The sequence below is a fragment of the Topomyia yanbarensis genome, chromosome 2 (assembly GCF_030247195.1).
Source record: "Topomyia yanbarensis strain Yona2022 chromosome 2, ASM3024719v1, whole genome shotgun sequence".
NCBI lineage: Eukaryota > Metazoa > Arthropoda > Insecta > Diptera > Culicidae > Topomyia > Topomyia yanbarensis.
The window spans coordinates 467,119,900-467,138,845 of NC_080671.1; the positions used below are offsets into that span (position 1 = coordinate 467,119,900).

The 18,946-nt window shown below is 35.3% G+C and overlaps 1 protein-coding gene across 8 annotated transcripts in view; it reads right to left on the minus strand.

The window, feature by feature from the left end:
- LOC131686153 (P protein) overlaps nucleotides 1-18,946 on the minus strand; it is a 436,886-nt gene that overhangs the window by 93,665 nt on the left and 324,275 nt on the right. For 2 of the 8 annotated variants that reach the window (XM_058970342.1, XM_058970339.1), the window contains exon 1: nucleotides 15,519-15,711. The exons of 5 other annotated variants lie outside the window; for them this stretch is intronic. The gene's annotated coding sequence lies outside the window, so the exon portion shown is untranslated. Of the gene's footprint in view, nucleotides 1-15,514; nucleotides 15,712-18,946 lie in introns of those variants that run through there. One more of the 8 variants, XM_058970340.1, reaches the window with a different exon arrangement.

Sequence of the window (18,946 nt, forward strand, 5' to 3'; positions counted from 1 at the left end):
TTTCAATTCTTTTAAATATATGTCCTTACAAAATGTTTTACAAAATGACTTTTATCAACATTTTCATTATAACAGCAAATTGCCTACAAAAGAAGCCCATTTCATGACAAATATAGTGTGGATAGTTTTGTTTAGAATTTTACATGTCATAAAGCATGAAGAAAAGTTCACAATCCTGCAGCTGCCAACGATTTTGGGAAGCATAAACTCAACTAAATCACTAAATTTTCTTTGATTGAATCCGAAAGAAAATTTAATTCAGCTACCAAAATAAGTCTACTAGTTAGCAATATTAGCTAACTAATGCGGAAATTTAAATCCTCATGAAAAATCTATCCTTTTCTTTGCGAGCCTGCCATTCCGCGAACAGTAAAATTTACAAAATGAAAAACCGCGTAAAAATCAACTTAGGAATGGAGGAACATTAAATTGTTTTCTCTAATTAATGGGTTTTGATGCCCGCCAAAAAATTTAAACTTAATGCTACGTCGCACAACTTCTGACCCTACCCTCCCCCTCGTCACACTTCGTCACAAATTTGGTGTACCCCCCTACCCCCTAAAATGCTACGTCATTTATGCATGACCCCTTATTGAATATCTATTTAATTAAATTATTCAGCATTAGGTATTTTTTTCAATCCTATTAATTTTGGTTTGGGAGGGGTTTTAACATATCACCGTTATGTTCATCAGATGATGAGAGCTATGCATAGCTTCTATACTAATTATTATGACAGTAGCGGAGAAGGCGATCATAAAAGAGGCTATGTTGCAAACATTCTGCCCGCAAAACTTATGGTTTTATGTTTACCTATCTATGATCATGCCCACATCGTTTCAGTTCCAAGGAGGCTCTCCGTTTGATGGAGCATGGAAAGCACTTCTTGTTTTTTCTGGGGAAATGGGGAGTTCCTGAGTGCTTGGTTTGAACAATCGTACCAGATACAAATATTTGTTTGAGTTCTTTCACATTGCTCCATTCCGGGTAATGAGAAAGGCAACACTTAGCTTGGAATGGGAATGAGAAGACAGACACTTAGGCATTAGAAATTCAACGAGTTTTTCAGTATTTCTTGTCAGATGACGCTCGAAACTTGGCAAATTTCGTAGGGAAGTTTAGGAATCCCTATCCCTATATGATGGCTATCGCAACATTAAACATGTTGTCTAGTCGTAGGTCTAGTTTACCGGCGCCAGATCTTCGCTAAACAAATTTCTTCGGCCTCGTTCCAGTCCAGTGACTATCCTCGATCGATCCTATATATCCCTCATATACATATTTTTAAACACATTTGACATCCAAATTTGGTTATTTCTTCTCTTTTGGTTAACATGCTAACAGCTATCTGGAAATATGATCCCAAGAGTTTTCTAGTTGATCCAAGAAGGCCAGTCGGCGATCCTGTTCATCATGTCCTGACAGTGATCTTGTATATCTAGTCTTTAAAAATATTACTACATGCTTTAGTCTGAATTAAATGGCATTAATATTTTTGGTATACTTGTTTGCATTCCCCTTAACATAAATATAAGAAATAATTTCAAATTGCAAACAAACCCTAATTATTATTCCATATTTTCAAGAAATTTAAATTGTATAACAAAGAAATTTGTATCTGAATAAAAAAAAGTGAAATTGTTGTGCATCCAGAATTTCAGACGCATGAATTTTGCGTGCGAGACACATTTGTTGGTTAATCTCAGGTTTATTCCAAACTTTCGAGTGGGTAATTCCCCCCTCGGTAATTTTCGAGTGGGTAGTACTACCCATACTACCCACGTGTTCTGCCGGCCCTGACTATTATGACCGAGGAATTCTCTGCAGTAGGTAGGGAAATGGATCAGGGTATATCTTGGTAGATATTGTGATTTAGCTAACTACTCACGTGCTTTGTCTTTTCATTTTAGATCAAAGTTTTCAGGAGTTCGACCTCCAGTGGAAATATAAATATTAATAATTATTCTTCCCCGGGCGTTACATAAAAGAACCAAGCAGCGTGTCTAGTCATCTATAAACAATATGATCTTAGCAATATGTACGAAAATGGCTCGCGATCAATTTCCGATAATTCGAAACGAGCAATTTGAACTCCGAACAGCCGGCCATCGGCAGCATTTCTTCTTAATTCAATGATCGTTTCCAAAGTTTGCAGTACAAAGCAAGCGTACAAAAATGAATAAAAGATATCCCAAATGAATGTGAAGAAATTCACTGCGAAATGTTAATGACAAGTTGGCATCTCCACTCTCCGTATCAGACACGTTCCCATAATTCATTCTTTACGGCTATTATACAACCGCCAGAAGAAGCTTGAAACGTTGGTACACAATCGGGAATTGCGAATCAGAAAAGGAGACTATATGTCAGTGATTCACCCAATATAGAATGGATAAAGGCTATGATGCAGAACCTTAAGGTCCGTCCAGGTTAAGTCTTCAGTACGGATCAATACCTTGGCCTAGGAACTCTTAGCATGTTGTTAGTTGCCTCTTACGACATGGGAGCAGGTTTCCAGTCGTTCTATTCTTGGCTGAAATAGTGTTAACAAAAATTACCCCCCGGACACCACACGGCTTCGAAACTATTTTAAATTACTGAATTGAGAGATTTATTCGGAATTTAGTGAAGAACCGTTCTTTCGAACAGTAGAAGTGAGTATAGTTTGAATTGTTGTGCAATTAGGTGAAAGATGTCGGTATATATTGCGAAGATTGAGCTAAAAGCGATGAAGAAATTTGACTCATAGCTGACTTCATGGTAAGAAATAGGACAAATACTTTATTCTCAAATTTTTATAAGTTTACTACGCCTACTTTAAGAAAATGATATACATTGAAGTCTTTTTATGCGGTTTTTTTACGACTTTTTATGCGGATTTTCCAAATTTTTTGTGGATTTTCGAAGTTATGCGGTTTTTGTGCGGATTTTCAATGTTATGTGATTCTTTTTATGCATCTTCCTTTTAATTTTTAGGGCACCATCTGAAGCGAATTTTAGCGAAAGATAGATCCTCGTCAGGCACTGCATTTATCGCTCATATGAGTAAATGCGCCCGGATAGTTTGCTACTGCAACAGAGAATTACAATCCCTAATCCTCGTGAATGCACATGCTCAAACAAAGGACATAAAATGTTCATAATTTTATTTTAGATTATTAATTACTAGTCTTTGGGTTAAGGATATGGGGAGCATTCATGATGTCAGTGAAAATAAAAACAGAAAGTAACTGAAAACTTTTTTACCTTTTTCATAATAAAGGTTATGCAATCGGTCGGAATTTCGACTGTTTAACCAAGGCCCGCAGGGCCGAATCTCTTACACCATTCGACTCAGTTCGGTGAAATCGGCAAAAAGTCTCTATGTGTGTGTAAGTATGTATGTATGTAGGTATGTATGTGTCAAATAATCTCACTCATTTTTTTTCTCAGAGATGGCTGGTACAATTTTAACAAAGTTACACTCAAATAAAAGGTGTAATATCGTCATAGGTCGCTATTGAATTTTATTTGAATCGGTGTACTGGTCCCGGAGTTACGGGTTGAAGAGTGCGGTCTTTTAGCAAACTTCCGTATAAACCGGTACCACCATGATGTCCAAATGATGCAATATATATTAAAATGTACACAACATTAATTGGATTTGCGTGTTTGGGTCATTAATGTACCATCGAACTCGCTTTGACCATATTGGCCACCTATGACGGTTCTTGATACCCCCAGGGAACTTGCCGAGTCCCTAAGTTCATGTCACACCTATTTCTCAACGAATTCTTTACCGATTTTTACAAATGAGAGGCATATTATCATATTTTATAAGAAAGGCAAAATTTGCCTTTTGCCTTTCTTATAAAAAAAGGTTATGCAATCACTCTGAACATGGGCAAGATAATCCCGGCCCGGAGTTACGAGTGTCATATACACTTCGACTAAGTTCTTCGAGATCCGATAATGTTTGCGTGTGTATATATGTATGTGATGGCTGGGCCGATTTGCACAAACTTAGGTATAATCTTCCCATCGGTCGCTGTTGATTTTTGTATTGGTCGGACTTCCGGTTCCGGAGTTACGGGTTCAAGAGTGCCATCACAAAGCAAATTCCCATATAGACTGGTACCAACATGATACAAAAATGATGCTTCACTTATTAAAATGGGTGCAAAATTACTTGGGTTTACCAGTCTATGCGGTTTTTTATGCGGGTTTTCAAGGTAATGTTTTTTTATGCGGTACGTATCCTCCGCATAAAAAAACTTCAGTATATGTTAGTTAAACTGTGATTCCTATTGTTGTATGTTTTGTTGAGTAATCAGGAAATGAGATGAATAGTGGGCTGAGATGAATTAGAGAGCGTTTATCATAAGTAAATTAATCACTGAACCGTATAATCCTATAGCAGCACGACCATAACTGTACTTCTAAATTGAGCGGTTTAGACGCTATTAATTTTTAGTAGTAAAACGGTGATTCAAAACACTGTGCATCAGTCCGCTGCACCAACTAGATAAGAAACAAACAAGCGCTTCTACCGATGAGCAGATCAAATGTGTCCAAGAGATATTCTAGTTGCAGTTCTGTCAACTTTTGCATCGGAAAGGTCACCACGTAGCAGTTCGCGTTTGTTTTGACAGTCAATTTAATACCTGGAGCATAGCTTCATTAGACAATTCAGTGTTCTTCACTGGAAATCTGACGGGCTACCGGTAATGTTTCCTCGTTCAAAATGATTATTACATCTCAAATCGGAAATTGGTGATGGTGTTTCGGAACTGGATCAACAATCTAATAAGCGCTTGATTTGACAACAGACCTTTTGGATCAATACTGTCATGTGAAGCTGATTTTGTTCTATTTTTTTCAGCAGCAAACAACAACATCGACAGGTGTTAGAAAATCATTTCATCAGTGTAGCCAGTTTTAGCACAGTTTCAGCAAAGTACACTGTCACTTTGACAATGTGCTTTTTAAAGAAACTGAGTCGTTTGACCGAATGTGTCACTTTGCCGACTTCCGGTTCCGGTTGCATGATATTTAGCCGAATGAGTCATTTGGCCAAAAGCTAGTAGGCCGAAAAGACAAGTTGGGCGAAAGGGTCATTTGGCCGTAGGCCATTTAATTTAATTATTTCGATTCGTATAATTGGTATTAGAACGATTGATAATAATGTTTTGGAAAGGAAAGAACAGTTGTTTCTTGCTCAGTAGTCGGCGTGCACCAAACGACAAATCTTCCCCACGAAGAACAGGTCATGTTGGAAAGAAGGGAAGATGAAATAAGAAACACAATACAATACTGTACTCTTTGGATGAGTACTTAATATAATGATTATCCAATAATTACTTGTGAGTTAAATAGCTCACATTTGTCCTTTAGACTCACAAAAACAGATTGACATAACAAGTTAGGGGCCTTACACAAATGACGTAGCTTTTTTTTCTGACGATTTTCGACCCCTTCCTCCCCCTCGTAGCATTTGGTCACAAAATTCTAACCTCCCCCTTGTAAATGACGTAGCGTTTCCCAACCCCCCCCCCCCCTCCCCACGCAACGCGACCGTGAGATGAAAAAAATTATATATGTTTTTTTAATTCTTTTAAATACATGTCCTTACAAAATGTTTGACGACTTTTATCAACATTTTCATTATAACAACAAATTGCCTACAAGCAAGTACATTTCATGACAAATGTAGTGTGGATAGTTTTGTTTAGAATTTTACATGTCATAGAGCATGAAGAGAAGTTCACAATCCTGCAGCTGCGAACGATTTAAGGAAGCATAAGCTCAACTAAATTACTAAATTTTCTTTGATTGAATCGGAAAGAAAATTTAATTCAGCTACCAAAATAAGTCTACTAGTTAGCAATATTAGCTAACTAATGTGGCAATTTAAAGCCGCATGAAAAATCTTCCCATTTCTTTGCGAGCCTGCCATTTCACGAACAGTAAAATTTACAAAATGAAAAACCGCGTGAAAAGCAACTGTTTTCTCTAATTAATGGGTTTTGATGCCCGTCAAAAAAAACTTAAACTTCATGCTACGTCGCACAACTTCTGACCCTACCTTCCCCCTCGTCACACTTCGTCACAAATTTGGTATACACCCCCTACCCCCTAAAATGTTACGTCATTTATGCATGACCCCTTATATTTTTTAGAATTTAAAAAAGTTTAATTTAGACAGCTGCTAGTTCTTAAGATGTACTTTAGAGATGATCGTGACTAACCCAAAGAATGTCAGGCGGAGGAGTTCTCATCGCAGTTTCATCTATATTTAATTCCGATCTTATTGTCTCACCAAAATTCAAAGAATTTGAACATGTATGGGTTAAAGCACATATCGCTGATGAAATCCACATTTTTGTCTCAGTGTACTTTCCACCGGACCTAGCTTGCAAATCAACATATGAGATTTTCTTTCAAGCAGCTGAAGAAATAATCTCTAATTTTCCTCCAGAATTTAAAGTTCATATTTATGGTGATTTTAATCAGCGCAACTTAGATTTTATTCCTGACTCTGAAAATGAGAGCATTCTACTTCCTGTCGTTGATGAAAACGAAACATTACAATATATGTTTGAGAAAATTGCATAGCTTGGACTCAATCAAATAAACTATATAAAAAATCAACACAATCGTTATTTAGATCTGCTATTAACAAACATTAATGAAGATTTCTGTGTTGATGAATCTCATTCTCCCTTATGGAAAAATGAAACGTTTCACACAGCAATAGAATTCTCTATTTTTGTGCGCAAGAATCATAATTTAATTGATTGTGACTTCGAGGACGTTTTCGATTATAGAAAAGCAAATTATGAAAATATTAAATATAAATTAAGCAGTGCTAATTGGCAGTCCCTTTTAAAGAATCAAGTGAACGTTGAATGTGCAGTGGAGATCTTTTATAATATTTTATGGCAAATAATACAGGAGGAAGTTCCACTCACGAAAAAACGACGAAATCATGCATCCAAAAATCCAGTTTGGTTCAACAAGGAAATTATTAATTTGAAAAATCGGAAGCAAAAAGCTCACAAAATTTACAGAAAACACAATAATCAGGATAATTTGGAAAAATACCTTAACATTCGTGACCAACTAACTTTGGCTATTTCTTCGGCACTAACTGTATATAATGCAAAAACTGAAAATGAGATCAAGTCATGCCCAAAAAACTTTTTTAATTACATCAAAACTAAGTTGAATTCATGCAACTTCCCATCAAAAATGTCTTTAGATGGGAAAGAGGGTGAAACTTCAAAAGATATTTGTAATCTCTTCGCAACATTTTTTCAAGCAACTTATTCTAACCATTCAGACAATGATCGTGACTTTGAATATTTTTCTTATTTTCCTGATGATTCAAGGGATGTTGGTGTCAGTCACATTAATGTTCAAGATATCTTGTCTGGTCTCAATGATCTAGATGCCACTAAAGGCTCAGGACCTGATGGAATTCCACCTGCTTTCATAAAGAATTTAGCAACTGAGTTTACGTCACCTTTATTCTGGCTGTTCAATAAGTCACTAGAATCAGGTATTTTCCCAAAAGATTGGAAAAAATCTTTCTTAATACCTATTTATAAATCGGGTAAAAAATCTGATATTCGCAATTATCGTGGAATTGCCATTCTGTCTTGCTTTCCCAAACTTTTCGAATCCATCATAAATAAAACCATTTTCAACCAAGTCAAACATAAAATAACAAATTCACAACATGGGTTTTTTAAAGGCCGTTCAACTAGTACAAACCTTTTAGAATTTGTTGATTACTCGTTAAATGCCACGGATAAAGGAAATCATATAGAAGCTCTTTACACTGACTTCAGCAAAGCTTTCGATAAGCTGGACATTCCCAAGATAATATTCAAACTTGAAAAATTGGGAATCGAGATGAGACTCCTCAATTGGATTAAGTCGTATTTAACAGTTCGTCAGCAAATAGTAAAATTCTATGAGATGAAATCTGATATAATTAATGTTACTTCGGGGGTTCCTCAAGGTTCACACTTAGGACCTCTTCATTTTATTCTATATGTCAACGACATCTCTCTTATTTTAAAAAACATTAAGATTCTCATATATGCGGATGATATGAAGCTATTTTTAGAAATCAGAAATAATAATGACTATAATGTTTTTCACAATGAAACACAAATCTTTTATACATGGTGTTGTAAATGTTTACTGGAGTTAAATGTTAAAAAATGTAATCTCATGACTTTTAGCAGAAAACAAATCACGGCTTCCGTGTCAATTACATTAGGTAATCAAACCGTTCAGAAATGCGATAAAATAAGAGATTTAGGAGTTATCTTAGATAAAAAATTAAAATTTGTGGAACATTACAACACAATTGTTCATAAAGCTAGTAATATGCTTAATTTTATAAAACGCTTCGGATATCACTTTCAAGATCCTTACACAATTAAAACTCTTTACGTAGCATATGTTCGGTCTATTTTAGAATATTGTAGTATTGTTTGGTCACCATTCATAAAAAACATGAAGTGAGAATTGATTCAATCCAAAAACAGTTTCTATTATATGCACTACGCAAGTTAAGATGGACAGTATTCCCTCTTCCATCTTATGAAGCACGTTGTATGTTGATAGATATTCAAACATTGAAAGAACGTCGGGACTATGCTATGATCTCGTTTCTAAACGATATCGTCATGCAGCGTATTGACTCATCTTACATATTGTCAAAAATAAAAGTTATATGCTCCCACTCGTCAATTACGCAATAGAAATTTGTTCGCGATAGGTCATCACCGTACAGACTATGCTAAATTCGGACCACTAAACCAGATGATGGCTGTGTATAACGAGCATTGTGAAAGTATTGACCTTACCATGCCCCGAACAAGTTTAAAACAGTTTTTCAACTCCTTACGGCATCATAGTACATAGAAATAGTTTACAGGATAGTATATAAGCAATTAATATTTGTATAATGTAGTCTACACTTGATTGACGAAATAAATAAATAAATAAATACTTCAATTCTAGTCTTCAGACACATGGTTACCAACTGCATAAACAAAATAAATTATTTCGCGCAAACAGGAAAAAAACAAAAATGGAGTAGTTTAAGCTTATTTAAACTTCTTTAGAACTTTGTGGGTAGTATTGACAAATTTTTTAGCCTACTCGCAGAAAAAAGATTGGTAGGTTCAATAAAAATGTGGATTAAATTCAATAAATAAAATTATTGGTCGGCAGACAATAAATTCATTTATTGGATTCAGTGAAATTTATTTATTGTTTCAATAAAAAAAATATTCCATCTTTTAATAAACATTTTATAGAAATTTGAAACTGTTTTATTGCAAGCAAAAAGTTATTGTTTTTCTAGTAAAAAAATGTGTTCAGACCAATAAGTTTTTGGTTTAAATATGCCTAATTTTCCTACGTGAGGTCATCCAGCAGACCATTAAATTTCTGAGATATATCATGTCCAAAAAAGGCAGATTTGAAGAAGCTCGTCATCTCGTTGACATAAGAATTGTTTACCGATTAAGAATACAAACCAAAAATATGAATTTCATCGTTGACGTAATTTATTTATTTATTTCGTCAATCGATGTAGACTACAGATTTCCTTAATTACTAATGTGTACATTTCGTGAATTTAGTATAAATGAAGCAATTTCGGCTTCTACAGAATCATCCTCTTACGCGTTAGAATTTCTTTTGTGTGTAAAATATTGTTTTAGTTTCAGTTTAGACATTGTAAAATCAATTGAGTCGCAATAGTGATTTTATAATCATAGACATATATAGACATCATTCGATTTATGGGGCTATATTGTGCATAGTTTGTGCGAAAAGAAGTTATTGAAAATATACTTCGATTTCTTAGCTGTCGTGAAGGTGCATAAAAGTTCAACTTGGATAAAATTTCAGCTGAATCGATACGATGCGAAACGATATTATTAATGAATGAGAGCGTTGCAAATTCGCGACGCTCCTTTAATGTTTGAATATTGATAAGCAAGCAGCGTGCTTCATAAGATGGCAGAGGGAATGCTGTCCATCCTAATTTACGAAGGACATATAATAAAAACTGTTTTTGTACCGATTCTATTCGTTCTTCATGTCTGCTTGAAAAAGGGCACCAAATAATACTGCAATATTCCAATATCGACCTAACATATGCAATATAAAATGCTCTTATTGTATAAGGATCTTCAAAATGATAGCTAAAGCGTTTTATAAAACTGAGCATGTTGTTAGCTTTGTGTATAATTGCGTTATAATGATCAATAGAATTTAACTTTGAATCTAATATAACACCTAAATCCCTAATTCTTTCACAATTTACTACAGTCTGATTTCCTAAGGTAATCTCAACATTCGGTTATTGAATTACACTTTTTCACGTTCAGTTGTAAGAGGCTTTTTTGACACCACATGTGGAAAATTTGTATTTCGTTTTGAAATGTATTAATATCCTCGGCATTTCTTATCTCCAAATAAAGTTTCATATCGTCCGCATAAATTAGTATTTTCAGTTTTTTGAGAATGAATGAGATATCGTTCACGTATAAAATAAACAACAGAGGGCCTAAATGAGAGCCTTGTGGAACTCCTGAGGCGACTTTAATTGGATTTCATTGCTTTCCTTTAAATTTAATTATTTGCTGATGTTCGGAGAGATATGATTCTAACCATGTAAGTAGCCCAGGCTCAATGCCGATTTTGTCAATTTATAAAGTAACATTGGGATGTCAATGCGATCAAATGCTTTAGTAAAGTCTGTATAAAGTGCCTCCACGTAGTTTCCATTATCCATTGCAATCAGTGAATATTTAATAAATTCTAATAAGTTTGTTGATGTCGAACGACCCTTGAAGAAGCCATACTGGAGGTTGGAAATTCTGTTTTTTATTTGAAGAAATGTTTTTTCGTTAATGATTAATTCGAAAAGTTTCGGAATACAGGAGATTATGGCTATCCCACGATAATTATGTACGTCAGATTTTTTGCCAGATTTATATATAGGCACCAACAAAGATTTTTTCCATATTTTAGGGAACTGTCCAGATTGCAAAGACATATTAAACAGCCAGAACAATGGGGCAGTTAACTCAATTGCTAGGTTTTTCATAAATAATGGTGGGATTCCATCAGGGCCAGAACCTTTTGATGCATCTAAATGTTTTAGAGCATTGAAAATGTCTTCCACTATGACATGATTGACACTAATATCCATAGGAAAATCGGGAAGAAAAGCGAAATAATCCCGATCATGGTCTTGTTCAGAAAAAGTCGTATATATTTCTTGGAAGAATGATGCAAATAGGTTGCAGATTTCTTCCGAGCTATTACGTATGTTGTCATCCAAGTGCATTGTTGATGAGAAATTGTCTGATTTTAATTTAGTTTTGACGATGTTGAAAAAATTCTTTGGACAAGATTTGAAAAGTGGAACTTTGAGTTATAATCCGCAAGTGCAGAATCTATGGCCATATTTAGTTTATTGCAAATGTCGAAATAAATTTCCAAGTGCTCATTGTTTTGGTTTTTCTTATATAGCTTATGGGCTTTTAGCTTCTTATTTTTCAAACTCTTAATTTGTCTATTATACCAAACGGGATGCTTCGAGTTGCTGTGTCGTCTATTTTTTCTTAATAGGCACCTCTTCATGAATTATCTTGAAAATAATTTTGTAAAATACGTCCACGGCGGTTACAATATTTCCTTCATTTCTGAGGGCATTTTGCCAGTCGACATTACTTAGCTTCCACCTGATATTGTCATAGTTGGCTTTATGGTATTCAAAGACTTCTTCAAAGTCACAATCGCTGGGTTTTTGAATTTCATGGATGAACAAGGAAAATTCAATAGCAGTATGAAATGCTTCATTTTTCCACAAAGGAGTAACAGATTCAGACACACATAAGTTTTTCTGAATGTTTGCAAGCATTGACACAATTTTCCAAACCGTAATTCACAAAATGACGGAACATTACCGTGTTACGTTTAATTTTACATGAAACATATACTTTACATGCGCAATGTCATAAAATTACAATTATTTCCGTTCGGAACAAACGATTTACGAAATTCAACGTCATGTAAAATTAAAATCAAACGTTATACCCATTTTTGATGCTCGCATAATTTATACGATTTTTCTAAGTGTGTATCTGATTAATAAATTTCCTTTAAAACATTTAAAATATAATGCTTATAAGCGCGAAATGTATACGTAACACCCATCAATAATTCTCTTTCTCGCTCTCAAAAGTGAAATCAGACCGTATTGAGTGCTTTGAAATATAAGTAAAATGTTGCGCAATTTTTCTTGTTAAATATATGTAAAGAACAGCTCATGCTCAACAGAAGGAAAATATACACAGAATGTATAGACTAATAACAAACAATATTATAAATACAAGAATGAATAAACAATATTCAATTAAGGACAAAAACATATTCGTTAATATATCGCTTATGTTTATGTATTACGGTTATCCAGTTAAATAGAATGAGAGTTCGTCTAACAAAATTGTAATAATCACTAAGCATCTGGTACCCATCGCATATACTACCAATATTCGGTTCCCCAACGAACAATCTTGTTATCACTAAGTATATTATTTCCTCACATAATAAGCACAAATTGCAGCATACACAGCTGAAACATTGGGCAGCAAAAACTAGGACCTATTTCACTTTTCAAAAAGAGTGAAAAAGTTGTACTCCAAGCTCTATGAATCGCTTTTTCGTGCTACCCCTCAGTGACAGATAGAGAGAAATGTGTAGACAACTAAATTAAAGTCTAAGTTAAAGCGGAACGTAAAAGTTAGTTAAAAATAGTGCGACACTCCCTCCATTAGGACCAAGATGGGATCATTACCCTAAACCGGACTGCTTGAGTATTGACTTCAAATGTCTTTATACGTTTGTAATAATTCAAAACCACGAAACAGTGCCACAGGCTTCTTTGGTGTAAGTTGCGTGTCAACATTATTCACCATTTTTGTCGGTCACAGCCTACTTGTCCTCTTAGGGGGAATTTGAAAACATCCGAAAAGTAATGGTATGAGCCAATTCTCATTGAATTTGTCAATCTTTCTAGTCGCATCAATTTTTATCCGCATTCTTCTTTATTTTCTGATTCGAATGTTGACATCTTAGTCACATTCAAACCGTTCCACTCTCCGAGAAATTAACCGCTTTGCTTAACACAAACATAATTTGCAAACGAATACATTTGCTCAAGCGTGCGTTCTCTGTTCTGTCACAATGAGCTATTGTTATCTACTTTAGCATCACGTGGAATGGCGCCTCTTCGGAGTCCCCACACCGCCATGGCAGAGTTCACTACAAAACCCAACAGTAATCAACACCCATTTTCTCCATCCAATGAGTATTATTTCGACTGGACAAGCTTCCATTGTGCTCTCGTTCGTCGTCGTCGAGCCTCTTTATTAAAGCGCTTTCAATTCGCGGAGAATTATTATTAGCTTTTGGCTGTTTTCTATTCAGTCAATATTTATTGTAAGTGTCAAACGGCAAATTCTGCACGTTTTTGTGTTACTTTATCATCCGCAGCTCGAAGCGTAGTTATTTTATTTCATCGTTGCAAAGATTCGGACGATAAGACCGTCTCTTAGAGCGAATTTGCATAAAACTGTCGACGGTCGGCAGAACCACGAGAATGGAAACCATTTGCTGTAAGGACAAACCTTCAGAAGGTCAAATCATAGATGTACAAGTAACAATATTAATGATGTCAATTTTATGGTGAATTAATTTTACGCTGTTTTGTCATATTTAATAATCCCGAGGCACGCAGCGTGTTTCTATATAAAAAAAGAAAATCTCTGCGGATCTCACTGTAATTTGATTGTCGGAGCCGGTTCCCATTCGAAGAAGGATCGACATCCAATTGACAAACGTGGTGATAAACCGACAACCGCGGCGGTGTATGAATGGGTTTTTGCACCACTGAATTTTACTGATCAGTAATCAAAGCAACCCGGCAGTGTTAGTTGTTATCAACGCATGTAGCGGCGATCCGGAAAGGCTATACCGAAATGATAACCAAAAGTCGCACTGGAATCACGCACTGTGCAATCCGTCTGATTTCTGATTAGTGGGGATTATTTCCGATACTGAGAGTTTAAATAGTGTTAAATAGTTGACTGAATCATACTAGTAAACAAACGTGTTCGATAGTATTATTCGGACAGCGTTTGTTTTTGTTTCCCGGAAGCGAATTATTGATAATGGCCTAACCAATTCGTAATTCAGCAGTCATAGGTCAGATGAATTGAGTGTGAGCTGTTTTTTGCAAAGAATTATGACCAACAAATCATACAGTCACGCATGTAGCGTTTGATTTCCTTAGGTGTGAACTGAATTATTGTAGTGACGTTGTTAACGGCTCCATCAACTTTTTGGCAACAAGATCACATCCTTTGGATGTCCGTTTGTTTATTTATAGTGATCGCTGTGAAATATTTTTTTTACTTCATAAAAGGCTAGGTAGTTTAAGAGAAAAACCTTACTTATCAACAGACTGTTGGTAAATTTACCAATCCTCTAAAATGTGGATGATTACCCCATGCAAAACTGACTCAGTGTGTTCAAAGTTTAATAACTTTTAACAAGACTGGATTGTTTTGCGGTCCTCGACAAAGTTGTAGGCAAAATAAAATTATCTTTCTTATTCTCACTTGAGGAGGATGCAGTGAAAATGCGAGCTAGTGGATTTTCTCCATGTAAATTGTCGAAAAAGCCCATAAAAATTCGAGCACATTGGTTCGGCTACCCGATTTGGTTCAAATTTGGAGTAACCACACCTGGTGGGACTAAAAATAGACTAAGGGGTGGGTATTTTTTTCTTGTCACACATTAGCATTTCGTCTAAAAATACAATAACTATTATCTTCCAGCTTTCCACAGCTCGGAATCAGAGCTTCACAAGTGATAACACTAAGACAGTTGAACTGTCATGCGTACAACTTTCATTGAGTAAATGATTCAGTCCTGTTCGGTGATTTTAAGTAAAGAGTTTCGAGCGAAAAACTGTGTTTACTCAAGTGACACAAAAATCGTGATAAATATCGTGTAGTGGAGTAGACAAAACAGCTTCTTCTTTGGGATAACTCGGTTCATTGTAGTCCAACACGCGTTCCCATCAATTTCCCCGCCACTTTCTTTTTATCGATTATTCTCTTGTTGTTTTGAAACTGTCGCTGATTAACGGCTGTCCCGCGTGGAAAAATTTTCATTTATTTTTACACATTCAGGGACAGGCGCATTTTGTTAAACAGTACCGAACTGAAGCACTATAAATTCGATTTTTTTGTCGCGAACTTCTTCTAGAACACTGCAAATATCAGCCAACTTCACTTCTACTGCTGTTATCACTCATTCGTGTAGACCCTTGAACGAACTGAAAACAACTAGCAGCAGTAAATTCACTTCACTAATCCGGGAAAGTCCTTTTTCTAATCGAAGAATCTGTTAAGAACTGCTGATCTGTTACCAACCACGCGCGCAACGCGGACACTCCGTTTTGTCTGGTACGAAGCTAACTTCTTGACTTTTTGAAACGAAGATGCACTGGGTGCGGGGGAGTGGTAGGTATTTCTCCGAACAGAAGGCACATGTGTCCCGACCGAATGTCGCCAGTAGACTGACTGATCTTGGACAGGTCAGAAAAATTGTATTTTGAAAAAACACCACGAAAATAAGCGGTAAATCGCACACCAACGTAGAAATAACAAAAAAAATCGCGGCCGCACGGTCGCGCTGACAGATAGGCGGGAAACAAAAGTTGTGCGCGCTCGCCGAAGAGTACTAGATCATACTGATTGTTCGAAATGAGCGGCGGCCGGTAGCAGGAAAAATATATTTTATTATTATATAGAGCATACATTCTGGATTGTGCGCCCCCCTCCCCCCAGTACGGTAGCTGTGTGAGTGTCTCTACTTGCGTCGACTAACTAATAATAACCGGGGCTTGCTGACCGTCGTTGGAAACAATTGTAATCCATCGTCCACCAGCAGCAATCCATTCATTCACTCGCTCACTCATTCATTCATATATCGATAGTAGCTAATGCTAAGTACTCGACGCCAGGGGCTCACAACATGCGAACGAGCTGGCAGCTGGTGTCGTTTCGGTTGATACTACACGGCTAAATTGTCTTTCGGATGGTGGCCAGTGTAGGGAGCATGGTTGTGCTTACTACCCTTTGGTAATTTTCGAGTAATATGCATCTTACTCACATATCATTTCTGTTGATAATGAGGTTGCGAACTATTATAATTAATTTGAAGGAGAGTTGAATGGGGCAAGGCGGGCATCGGGATCAATTGTTTTTCATTTGCTCAGGGTTTGCACAAATTATTCGTCCTTTGTAATAAAAGTTGGACCGCTACACCCAGCCAAATCATACAGCGAGATTCATACGATGATTATGAAGAAATACGACTTTATTGGGTATTGCATACGTTACTCGCTAGAGTTTCATACGAGCATCTTATGATTCACATAAACATAAGAGAAATATATAGTTTTGTCTTATGAATAATCGAAGATGAATTATGGAAAATTAAATCATAGCAAACCGATTTGACGAAATAAAGGCTGCTTCAGAAGATCGTCTTATGATTTACATACGTCCAGCTTGCAGGGCTGTAGAGATAAATTACGGGCCCGGGGGGTCCAGCATAAGGGCCCCCTTCAACATTGTATCATTGTAGGGCCCCCTCCATCATAAGTTCATATAGCATAAAACACAGAAAGTGCTAAGCTAAGCTTTCGGTTGAGCGTCTTTTAATTACTGCCATCAAGTTCTGTAGTTCCTGGGGTCTTATTCAGGGCTCCACTTGACGATGGATCAATAGTCCTCGATTGGGCCCCCATAGAACCTTACAGGCGTTATACTACTACATGTCCTCTTTTCCATAATGGCAGTATTCAAATCCGATCAAAATAGCGTGGAATCATCGTATTGCTTCATGAAAGGTAGCAGACGTTTTTTCATGCACTCTTTCACATAAATTTCCTTAATGACGGGCTCAGTCGCAATCAAAATGTCGCATTTCAAACCACAGGTACAGGATGCCTGCCAAACACGATATTTCTGTGTGAACTTCTACAGCTTCATATGCTTGAAAATATCGACCACTGTTCCTTCCGGTTGCCATTACATTGGTGACAATTGATTTGGTTACTTTTAACGGTTTCGCTAACTTGGCACGCAAGTAATTTGGATTCAGGCTATGCGCGAGCAAAATTTCTCTGTGTTGCTCCTTTTGTTTGGTTGACATTTTTATAACTGAAGAGCAAATGTCAAATAGAAAAAGCATCTTGCTGTACGCAGGCAAACGAGGGATTTGCGGATTTGTTGAACATCGTGGAAAGAAATGCGTCAAGTTTAGGTCGACCAAATTTTGATCGCAAATTTTTGAATGTCTACGAAATTTTTAGAGGCTTCGAAAGAAGCCGATTTTTCAATATTTCCATATTCATCAGGATGTCGGTATTGCATGTTTTATTTCAATCTTTGTCTGGTTGCAACTAGAAATCGTTAAAGAAACACCACATTCGGCCAAGTCGGTGCGCTACAACATTGCCAGTCTCTGAAAATACAACTTCTCATTTGTTCGATAGTGTTACTGACTTTTTTTTGGTTTCAGGGAAAGCTGGTTCAGGCGATTTTTGCGAGTTCTTCATTTCTATATTTGGTGCAATATTATTGAACAATTCATAATTAAAACTTTTCACAAATGGCGAGAGAAAACAAAAAAAGTAACAAACGAGGAAAAACTAATAAATAGATGAAATGGAACAAAACAAGAAAGCTACAAAATGAAACATAAAATAACGGAAAAAATTAATAATATGCAAATAGTCAAAAACCTACCTAATAGAAAAAAGTCTTAAACGGAGAAACAACAAAAAATTGAAAAAATAAGGACAATGGAAAATTTAAAAAAAAGTACTTAACTATTTGAAGAAAGAGCAAAATTGAAACAATCAAATTAAACTAAAGAAATGATGAAAATTAGATAATTATTAAAGAAATAGAAAAATATTGCAAAATAGGTAAAATAATGAAAAACGAGTAAGTAACAAAATGAAAAATAAAACATCATGAACATGGAGAGCAGTATAATTGGCAAAAGAAAAAAAAATGAAATGAACAAAAAATATAAAAACAAGACAACAATAAACGAGTATTGAAATAAATAAAATGGAGTTAAACGTAAAAATAAAAACTATACAAAATGTTTGAAATGTAAAAAATGTAAAAAAATAAATTTAAAAAATTAAAAGAATAAAAATAAGAAAATGGGAAAATGTTAAAAAAAATTAGAATAGAAGAAATAATAATGCACAAGAATGGAATAAAAATATAAAAATTAAATAACTGCGAAAAATCTAAAAATGGCCGTTATTTTTTTAAAGAAATAAAAATAAATGGGAATAATTGGATGGTATAGATTGAAGAAAAATAGAAAACAGAAGCAAGTGGAAATAGCCCAAAAACAGACAATAGTGAAATCATAGGAAACATGTAGAAACAAAATGGTTTAAATGGGTAAAAATGATAATCCTAGAAGAAATAAAAACAGGAATATTGCCACAAAGAAAAACAAGAGAAAACTTAAAAAATAATGGGATAAATAAAAATAAATCTATATAAAGTAAAAGTGGGAAAAATTGAAAATTGATGAAATGTAAAACTAAAAACATTAAAAAAAACAAAGAGCATAACAAAATAATAGGAAAAAATTTCAAATGAAAGAAGTAACCAAATATGAAATCTGGAATTCAAAATTGTTTAAATGAGTAAAAAAGGAAAACACTAAAGGAAATTGAACATACGAATAAACATAAATGGGAGAATATTGAAAAAAATCCATACCAAAGAAATATTTCAAATCTGATAAATGGAGAACAGAA